Here is an 11846-nt window from a genome sequence, read left to right as displayed (position 1 = left end):
CAAACTGTTTCCCTAAGCTAGGGATTCAGATAACTAAATAAGATCCTTCCTGTTTTGCTATTAATATGCTTACTTGGAAGATCTGTGCATGCATGTTTATGGAAAGATCTTTAAAAAGATGTTCTTACAGCACTCGTAGTGTGCCCAGGCATCTAAGCACCTTCTGATGTCAATGGTAGCTTTAAACTTAGCTTTGCTGTGATGCAAAAATAAAAGACCTGTATATACTCGATGATGTAAAGTAGAAGCTATTTACATTTTTTCAGCCAGCTATGTCACCAAGACTTGTACAAACTGATATCTCTGGGTGGGATTTACTCTTCAAACACATTCAGTGCACCAAATAAGCAGCGTGTTGATTTTTCTTTGATCGGGTGCACAACATGATTGTCGTTATTATAGGAAAGAAAACATGAGCTAGTTTTGGCTGATCTTTGCTCTGTACATGATAAGGGCAGGATCAGACAGAGCTGATTTATGTATAGAGACCATCTGCCTGTGTGGATTCCTTTAAATACTGTCTCCCAAGAATACTCTTCCCTGAACTCATGGCTGGATATAGATTGTTTAGTATAGAAACTTTACTGTCAATTAGTTCCTTGAGAATATTATGTTTTCAGGGTAGGAAATAATATCAGTATATTACATAGGCCCATATCCTGTTGGCCTTTGGCCCACAAAGGTCACATGAAGATATCACTGAATCTAGATGGGCTTTACATCTCCAGCTTTCCCCATCCTACACACTCTACAAGAACAATACTAGTGCTTGAAAACTCTGCAAGTCTTGATTTGTGCATACCTAATACTTATGTATATTAAATTTTGCACCCTTACATTCCTACTCTGACCATGTATGGTTGTAGCTAACGAAGCAAGGGTAAACCTTTTGTTATATGCACCTGGATCCACAGGACCTAAATTAAAAATCCACACCTGTGCAGGCCACTTATATTGTGTAAGTTTTTTGTTTGGTATTTCTCAGAAGTTTTTTTTTATATTTTTACAGTGTATATAATGCATAAAATAATTTACAATAACAAGGATTTGCATTTTCTTTTGCATGCCAAGGTGGGATTGATATTTAAAGCTGAACTCCAGGTAATAGCTAACTAAACAGTAAAATAAAATATACAAGAACTTTTCTATTAACCTGGTGAGTTTTTTAAGCACCGCAGTTTCCTGTCCAAAGACTTTTAATAGACAATAAAATAGAAGCTTCAGACTGATGAGGACCTCTCTCTTTTATGGGCATGTAAGACACTTGACATTAAAAATAGATTTATCACATATATGTATATATATATATATATATATATATATATAAATATATCTATATATCTTCTGGTATTTTTATGTATGTCTAGGGTTCAGCTTTAACAACCTAAAGATAAGAGATGCAGCCTGTTGCTCCCTTCTGTCACCACTTGCACTTGTGGAACAAGTTACAAATTTGGGCGGGTTGGTAATGTGATCACAAATCATAACACTGCAGTTGGGAGCCTCCATAACTCATCCTTCATGTGGATTCAGAATAATATGGTGAGACGTTTAGATGACATACCATGGTAGGTAAACGAAAGGTTTACCCACATCCAGCCTAGACTTTGTTTTCCAAAATAACCTCATCACTGTTTGTCTATTGTATCATACTTTATATATTTATATGAATATAAAAACTCCTGGTTTTGTATAGAGGTCTCCTGTGGTTTTAAACAGTTTCATTTACTTAGTAATATAAAGTATTTCTTTCTTTCTACATGGTTCATCAGAGCTAATTATTTAGCACACCTTTTTATTTAGGGGTATTTAATTACTTTTTCTTATAATGGATAACGTTGGGAAATAAATGGGGATAAGAGAATAAATGCATAAAGAAAATCTATTTTAAAAGAATTAGTCTGAGAAACCAGACTAAACAATGTTAAAATACTTTGCAAAATTCCCATTACAATTATACATTTATGTTATCTTCCACTTAGTGCTGACGCTCAGCATTCTAAAGCGCCATGCCAGAGACCAGACTCATTCTAGCACAGCAAATCTATATTTGGTGCATTGGAAGATATAAAACTACATGTCATTGCTCTTATGTTCCAACCTATTTGAAAAACTTAATTTACAGTCTTAAAAACTAGATAGGTAAGCTGTCCAAAGTATATCTAAACCACAAAGGTATGCAAATTCCAACAAAACCCAATATTGGACCAGCCAAGTTCAACAATCATGTTGGTTAGTGTAAATGATAAGAATTTGCCATGTTCAATTTGAGGTTTAGTTGGGCTTTAAATGTATATTTCAGCTTAGGTGGTGGCTGCATTAGTTCTATTATTTTAGACTGCTTGCAATTATTTTCATTTAGGAATTTTACTGCATATACCCGTCTTGCTGTATCTTTATGAGATTAAGATCATTTCTCCATTATATTTGTGGAAGGAACCATTGATGTTACCTTGAGTGGACTAAAAGCTTGTCTGTCTACATTAATTTACATTACAATAAACTTGATAAAAAGATAACGAATGCAGCCACCACTACAAATCACAACTCAAAGATCGACTACAACTCTTCAATGTTACAATGTTTTGTTTTGAATTTAGATACTCTTTTTTATCTGTCATTTACTTTAGCTCTCATCCCTTTTTTAGTTGATGGCAATTGACCATACCTTTAAAATGTGATCTGTCAAAACATGTTCTCTGGCAAAAGACTTCTTGGACTTTTGTCACAGATGAGCCAGAGGCATGACTATGACCCATGACAGAGATTCTATGTTCTGATGTGGTAAGGCTGTGATTATGATGCTCCACACTACAGAGCAGTGCCAGCGTTCATTAATATTAACCAGAAGGAATGCCCAACTAACAGAACAAACATCCCCAGCAGTGGTTGTGATCGGGTTAAAGAAAAGTTCAGCAGTAATAATGTCATGCCAGTGGAATTCCTGGCAATAACTAGACCTATATTAAAGATATGTCAAGGGATATAAATAGTCCTGTCTTCAAGGGAAAACAACTCCTCTTTGTAATTGTGCTGTCTCGTGCTGAGAATGTCATGGGCATAATAGATTGCCAACCAGCATCTGGAAGATGAGGATCTCTCTTCAGGCCAGTCTTGCCGTGGCATCTCTGAGTCAGTTCTGGTTATAGCTCTGACTTTTCATGAGGAGCTGAAGAATCAGAGATGCTTACAAAGTGAACCTTTGAGAACAGAAATATAGGCGAGACCTGTGCTGCCTGATTTCGAAGGATCCATCGCTGGCATCTTGATTCTGCGTTCACTACCCATGTGCCTACTAATCTGCAACAGGATGAAACTTCAGACTTTACAGTCTGTCTAAATCAAAAACTTGCTTCTTTATTTTTACATAGAGAACGAAAAGGTTTTTGTTACCAGTGCCCCATTGGTGAGATTTTACTTCATGTCCCATAGAAGTCAGAGAAAATCCTCTCTTAGAACAAGTGTTTTTATTTCCTCTATTCCTGTCCCAGTAAGTTACAAGGACAAATAAAGAAGGTTATACAGACAGCAATAAAAAAAACTGCCATGGTTTACGACTTTTTCTCATTCTATCCAAAACTACAAAAATTCAAGACTAGGAGTTGTGAATTAGGATTGTGATGACAGTACCGGAACTTACGTTCTTTAGTAACATGCCAGCTCCCATGTTACTCTCCTCTCAGATTCACTTTATTGAAGATAACTATATAGAATGCCTTTGTTAGCTCAGGTAACAGACGTCTACAGACTATTCATCTATTGAGATTTTCTGGGAGAACATCACAATAATAATTTGCCTGCTGACATCAGGCATGGATCATCTGATAATATATTATTTCAGCATTGTATTACAAATGGGCTGCATATATAGAACGAGGACTGCAACACTGCGACTTCCTTTGTGAATGATCGAAACATTGTTTGATTGTGATTTTGCAGCACTACTTAGGCCCATGCAGGTATAATGCGACCCCAAAGAGCAAGACTTCTACACTGCTAGCTATTTGGGAAATAAATGTAAATTAAATGCTCCAGGGGAAGTCACCACTCAGTGGGGTGGATTTAGTAAATAAATAGAACATGTTCAATTTGAAAATTGAAAAAAAAATTTTTTACATGTTTGCTATATTATCACAATATGTTATGTAATGAGTACATACTGAATACAAGAATATTTAGAACAATGTAGAATTCAGAAGAAAACCCTTAAGGCACTAGAGATGCATTCTGTAAATATTTCAGAAGGACAATTTGTATACTAATTACAATAATTGCAATGTGTTGAGCAACAGAAAACGGAACTATATAAAAATAATGTGTATATAAAAATGCTGACAATTATAAAAATACAGAAAATGTGGAATAGTAAAGAGTTGCGGATCGTGCATGAAGAAAGCTCACCAGGACATCCATATCTATCCTGAAAGGCAGACTTTATTAGACAAATGCCGCAAGTAACACTTACATGTTTTAGAGGAACTTGTCCTTAGTCATAAGGTATATAATGCTGTCTAAACAGACTGAATAAATACATCTGGTGACCAGCTTCATCCCCTAATTGGAATTTGTCACACATTTTTTTTTTACTGTTTCTGACTATACTTTTTCTTCTACACAGGTATATGTGTATATGTAGTTAGGATTTGGTATAGGATTATTTTATTTTTTTTTTTAGCTTTGGCTGTATCTTATTGTTGATCCACCACAGGAGATTTGAGGAGGACCTTTTCTCATATCCAGTCTTTATTAAAATTATCTATTTTTCCCTTGTTGGAACAAATGGAACCATGCTTTATAAAGGGTTTTTTTATCTATCTATCTATCTATCTATCTATCTATCTATCTATCTATCTATCTATCTATCTTATCTTTGTAGCTGAGGTTACTTAAATAAAATTAAACATTACATTTTAATTTTTTAACATAGAATTGGAACACTAATTTACAGTCATATAATGGTTACTTACCAAAAAAAGTCGGATACTCGGACAGTTTTCCCCTTCATGAGTCACCCAAAGTTGAGCTTTACATCTGGAAGCCTTTTAATGAATTGTTATAAATACTTTGAGAAATTGTATTTTGCTATGAGGCTCAGGAGACACATATAACACCTGCCCAGGAAAAAACAATAGTGACCAACAATAATAAAACAATGTAGTAAATTTCTGTATTCAGATTTAACAAACCAATTTAACACCCAGATCTGGCAGGCTGACAAGCCTAGGCTTGGTCTGGATGGATTATTCAGATGACCTTGATTAAAGTCTGTTTCAGGACATTTAAGGTTTATGAGATTTCTTTGAAAATAATTTTACAGCCAGACAGATGCATATCTAGAAACCTGATTTATTTTTTGAGACATGAAGGAGTGCATTTCAGGTTCCCCAGACATATTTATTATACCTTTTGGCAGACATCCATTCTGATTTTTTTTAAATCTCCCCATAAAACTTTTTAGTATCTTTTATTTAGTATCCTATATTAAAAGATCAACTTCTTTACTTATAGACTGCATACTGTTTGCAGGTAATGACTTTAATTAAAGTGCATGTGTGCCCAGACTATGGACAAGTTACAAAGTCATCATGCTGTAAAAGAACTTGGCCAAGAACAAGGCCTTACTATCACAACAAAGACTCCAAGGTTAGTTTCAGTTGTTTTCTAACAGTTTTGAAACCCCCTGGTCTGTGTTTACACTAAAAGGCTGACAGGTTGCCATGATTCTACTTCTGGAGAAAGTAAGGGAAAAAAAGGGGAGAACATTCTATTATCTGTGCCTATTTTATTTCTTGTTGACCTTTTAAAAGAAACCACTGCTGACCTGTCCTTTTCAAAGAAATACTAGTTCACTGGTGCATAATGATTTTAGTAAAATCAGGCACTTTAATTCCCACAGTATGGGTTTCCCATAATTTATTTCTCTACAAAACCAAATACTCAGTATTAGCCTGTCTTGGTTCACATTATATATTAATATAAATTGCAATTAACATAAACCTAACCCAATAACTAAAAAAATTACTAAAAGAGTTTGCACCTTTCATTAAAATAATACCTGATGCGCGGTCATAGAGATCCTTGGTTTGAAACTTTTGTTATGGGAGGACTATTGTCTTCTAACTGTGCTCCTGAGTTGTCACCCTGCAACCAGAAGCAGGCATAGGCAGTGCACAAAACTGTGCCAACAGGTGCCCCAGGTTAGCTCAGTGTGGGGGGTCCAAGTCAGCTATGCAAAAGGGCCCACTCTTTACTATGACAACAGACATGATCTGCCATTTTCACCATCAAATAACCACACAAAGGGCAATGATGAGCAGCCAATGTTGGAGCAAGGGAATGTACACAATGTGGTGGAAATCCACAGCATGATATGCATAAAGTATAAACAATGTTTAACTTTATTTTATGGAAAAAGGTGATCATAATACAAACCAGTTTGGCAAAACAAAATGCCATTCCAGTTAGCCTTTAGATTTCCATCTTGGTGTATGTTGTAATATTGTGCTGCTCAGAGTAAGACAAAGGGAGAATTCTTCTCATCTTGTTTCTTGATGAGATGACATATAGCTGTTACCCTTCACTATGCTTCAATTGGAATATGACGGCAGTTTCCCTCAACACATTGACTAATAGCTATTTTGTTTTTCAAACAGGGGTTAGAAGCAGCTAGCTTTAGGTGAGATTGTGGTTAGGGGCTACTGAGCTGTATGACCTATAAGATAACAATGTTTAGGGTTAGATGATGGAAGTTTAGAAATAATTCCTAATTGGAGGATAAGAAGCTTTATGATTAATGTAGTATGATGTAGGTATGGATGACTGACCTGAGATATTTGGGTATTTCTAACTATTAGCAGATGCTTTTACACTAAAAATTCCCACGGTATCTCTTCTTAGTCCACCTCTCCCCTGTCTGTGTTGGTTTTGTTTCAACATGTGTTTCTCTTAAATTGAAGTGGAACACCTAATCTTCCTTACAGGAAACCTGTCATTAGAGAAATACATAAGCTATCATTCCTGACCTTTCAGTAGTTTTAGCTTTCCTTCTGTTATGCGGAAATGTAGATTTCCATACCAACTTTCCCCTAATGTACATCTGTTTTGGGTCTGTGACAAAGTAAGAGGGAGCCAGGCAACTAACATGTTCAGAAAAAAAAATCTCAGCAATCCAAGCAATATTTCCCTCCTGATTAATTACAGCTCTACAGACTGGAGAAGATCTGTTTAATAAAACTGTACTAAAACTGTACTAATAAAACACTAGGACTATCATGAGAGAGCCGGGGTGATCCAGCAAACCTGTAAAGGATCTAGTCCAGGACGGAATACATGTGCCAACTAATAGCAAATGATTCTTAAGAAATTCATTCCAGGTTTGTTGGATCACCCAAGTTCTTACATGATAGTTTATCTTCTCCAGTCTTGGATAGCTTTAATAAATTAGGCCCAAAGAGTAATGTAGAAGTTTAATGTTTTTATTACTGGTATATCAACAGGTATTATTTGCATATACCTGGAGCATGAGTAAATGCATAAAACATAAAGAAATGTGCATGTATTCCAGAGATGTACAAAATATGTTTCTTGTTTTGCATTGAGAAGCACTTTAAATACACTGTAAGGGCTTCTATCCAAGTGTGTCATGTCTAGACCACAGCACAAAGTCTAAATGTCATTAATAAATGTAGCATTGTCACCACACATTCACTCTTGCTGCATCAACTATTTCTATGCTTTCAGGATTATATATATATGGAGGTTATTGACCACCAAAAATGTAACCATACACTTAACATGTGAGTGCTACTCAGTAGTCAAAAGGCTTATAACGTATATCTATCATTAGTAAAGCTCATAGATGTCTCCAGCAATCCAAAAATTGCCAGAGTCTACCTTTATAACTTATAGATTCCATTGTTCATCTTGCAAAGTGAATGTTCACCTATCTGAGAATATATGTAAATATGGTGAATCTATGAGCTTTTAAAATACCAATATCTACTAAGGGCAGTAAATGCACCCAATGCAGTTTCCTCCAATCTCTGGATGTGTTTGCCCAACAGTGTCTTCATAATGCCAGTGCATTGGTATAGCGCTTCTCTATCAGTTAGGTGTACACTGATATTGTTGCTTTATTTAGTTCCCTCTGGCATCAGGGTAAGAGGACACTTCATCACTGACTCAAATGTAAGGGGCAATCCAGTATAATAAGGGATCGTACACTGATCATCTATGCAACCGCACTACTCTGATAATAAGGGGCACTACACTTAACACTAATGTACTGAGCAGCACATGAGTGGCCAGCAGTGTAATTGGGGCTACCAATCTAATGGGGGGGGGGGGGTACAACTCACCATCTATCACTAATAATGTGGGGCAGTAAAATGGTCACTGGTATAACATGGGGTACTACGCTAAACGCTAAGGTAAAGGAAGACATTAAGGTAAGGGAAGACACTGCCATAACGTAACAAGGGGTATTTTACTGGCCACCAATGCAACAGGGAGCACTAAACTAACAATCAGTGTAATGTAGGACACTTTTTTGACCATCAATGTAACAGAGGCACTACAAGGCCACTAATTTATTAGAGGGCACTAATGGCCACCATTGTGACATGGGGGTACTACATTGGCCACCAATATAATAGAGGACATGAGTGTAATAGGGAGCACTACACTAACCCTTAATGTAGAATGAGTTCTATAGCAAAGACAAAATCTAAGTAAAAAAATGAATAAAGACTTTAACTGTATTAAACCTATATATTCACTGGTTTTAGCTGCAAAATGCAAAAAATAATATTTTTTTTTATTATAGAACATTAGTTTCATTTTATTAAACTTGAATTTGATTGAATTGTTTATTCCATAAATATATTTACTTTAAATATTGATTTTGGGAAATTTAACATGAATTAAAGCAAAATCATAGACAGCCCCCCATATTTCTACATGTACAAGTTTAATTTAGATGCATATAGCAGCTGCTAGTGCTTTTCTGGGAATAAGGTTCACTTGTATAGTCCCTGGAGTACATTCATGTAGACAGAAAGGGGGATCAACAACACTGAGAAGAAAGAATAAATAAACATAGGACAAAAGATGAAACAAAGTATTTTACTAAAACAAGCATGACAACTTTTTATGATAGACAGAGCTTTAGTAAACTGAATGGCATTCAATAAGGGTTTTCATTACATTTAAACCTCTTATAGCTTGTACACCACAAAATGACCAAAATTTGTACCACCTGGACTTATACCCATGACAGCCATTTTGTTTTTTCATACTTTTTAATAATTCAAATGCAATGTCTATAGGCATGATTACATTGTACCCCTCTAGTCAAGCAACAAAGCCATTTTGTTTGTTGATTATTTTTTTGTAAATTATAACCATAGTAAAACTATACAAGGTAACATTGTTGCTTTTTGTCTCTGCTGAATAAAGAGGTTGGAGATAGGCAGTGTTTTATTATGCAGAATAAAGGTATTATACCTACAGAGTTGGTAGCTAGGGCCAACACAAATGGCAGGATGCCACACGATAGACAAGGGACTGGGAAAACATTGATTTACTCATTTGATTACAGAATATTTCTGTCTCAATAAACATTATTGTGAATAAAAAGACTGTATTGAAAGTACATTTTTTTTGTTTTTCTGAGTGTTATTTAGTAAGTATGATGAATAATGACTAGTGTCAGCTAATGGATTTGAAGCTTGAGAATTCCCATGATTGGCTTTCATTCTGTACAGCTCCCTGCAGTACCACCTCCACAAACATTAAGGTATCTGGAACCATTAGCATAACTTGACAGGTCTCTGGAGGGTACACTGAAGGAGCTCAGTAATCAGAAAATATATTTGCTAAATTATTTTATTGTGGGAGTTTGAGAGTGAAACCAGACTCCCTATTTAATCTTCTCAAAACCCTCTCTGCCGGGATGCAGTGTAATGAACAAAAAAAGAAAAGGAAATTAAAGCAGAAACAAAAAGTGTATATTTGTAAGAAAGCTCCTAATGACAATTTATGTAAGTAGCATTCTTGCACTGATAAACATAACTTTTCTGTGCATGTCAGTTTAATCACAATCCAGAAATGTTTTTATTTGTATACATTTATGGTGATAAAATTTCTTTGTATACAAACTTTTATATTATCTTCACTTGCCTAATTATGGTATACACATTATTAAAAATAATTCTGATTAAAAACCCTGGGCTGCAATTCCCTTGATAAGGATAATAATTGTCAAGTGACCATGTTGATCTTTAGAATGTTATGCTCATTGCAGCATTTCTAAAACTTTTTAACTATTTCCACAGCTAACAGTATATTAGCATGGTGATCTGTGGGAAGAAAGGCTATTGCTTTGTTGGTCAGTGAGAGGAATGTCACCCTTACAGATTCAATTTTTGCCAGTAATAACTGACCTCAGAGGTCCAAGTTGCTTAAGGCTTAAGGAAGCTGTAATAACCTCTGGAGGAACCCTGGTTGAGAAACACTGGCTTAGAGAGTTATTGACCGGAAACAAGAATAGATCTAGTAAAGCTGCAAAATTCAAACTGTATATTTTTAAAGTTAGTGACGCTTGCAGTTAGGATTCTCAGAAAGAATAAAGAAATGAAAAGTGAAAAGAGGTTCTGGCCTTCGTCTCTCTAATGATAAATATATATATATATATAAATATATATATATATATATATATATATATAAATTATGTATATACGCACCCACGTGTACTTGTCCATTGAAACTGTCCCAGGCTGTAACATTTGGAGCTATGGCCTAGTTGTGAGTAACTGAGAGAAAATGTATATTTCTCTGTTCACTTTATGAATAGGGCCATAATGAGGTCCATGGTGCTATAGAGCTTCATTCATAAAAATGAATAGTGAAAGCTTTAGCTATGATCTGACCTCAATACTTCCCATGACTTCATTCATAAAAATCAAGAGTGATGACTTCAGTTACGGCCTTTATGCAGCCCAGTCCCCAGTCAATCTGGTGCTTGTGACTTTATTCATAAAAATAAATAGTGATGGCAGATTTCATTTTAAAAGAAACATCCATATCCCCCCACCCATTTATAGACCTCTTTTATGTATGCCATGTATCGATTGGGAAATCTGACCCCCTTTAAAGTGCTATGATTCAAGACTTGGGCTGTTTTTTACTACGTGCTTTAACATCATAACATGTAAGATAAGTCATGTCTTAGATTGTCTCTATTGGTTCTGTACAAATCATACATAGTTGTCTTGTGGTCTCTACCTCCAGTAATTAAGTAATTCCAAACATTTGCCTTTGCATAGATAACACCAAGATCCTAGGATTCATAAAGGATTATTAAAGTTAGCCAAGAACCCAAATAACTTTTACTTACTAAATCAGTGGTAAATAAGTAAAAATCTTTTTAGTTATTTTTATGCCACCACCTGTGTTGCACTGGGGAGATACCCCTTCCTTCTTCTATTGTACACACAAAATGGAGTGAGAGGTAATCTCTTTAACTGATGCAGTTTTGTATGCAAGTCTTTTAACTGATGCAAGTCTTTCAAAAAATGCAGTTTAGTTCAGTGTTTCTCAATAAGGTTTGCATAGAACCCTAGGGTTCCTCAAGAGATTGCTAGGAGTTTGTTGAGCAAAGGGCAGTTTGTACCTCCCAGGTCAGTTTAACTGACACCAATTATCTTTTTGGTTGTTTGTAAGGGTGACATTCTTCCTACTGGTCAGCAATGTAAGAGGAATTCCCTTTAAAAAGTCTTCCCATTTGACCACTAAACTAATATATTTTAAGCTGTAGATATAGCAACTATAGTAGGGTTTCCTCAAAG

This window comes from Pyxicephalus adspersus, chromosome 7, assembly GCF_032062135.1.
Source record: "Pyxicephalus adspersus chromosome 7, UCB_Pads_2.0, whole genome shotgun sequence".
Classification (NCBI taxonomy): Eukaryota; Metazoa; Chordata; class Amphibia; order Anura; family Pyxicephalidae; genus Pyxicephalus; species Pyxicephalus adspersus.
The sequence above is the reverse complement of the archived record's forward strand: the minus strand, read 5'-3'. Positions refer to the sequence as shown.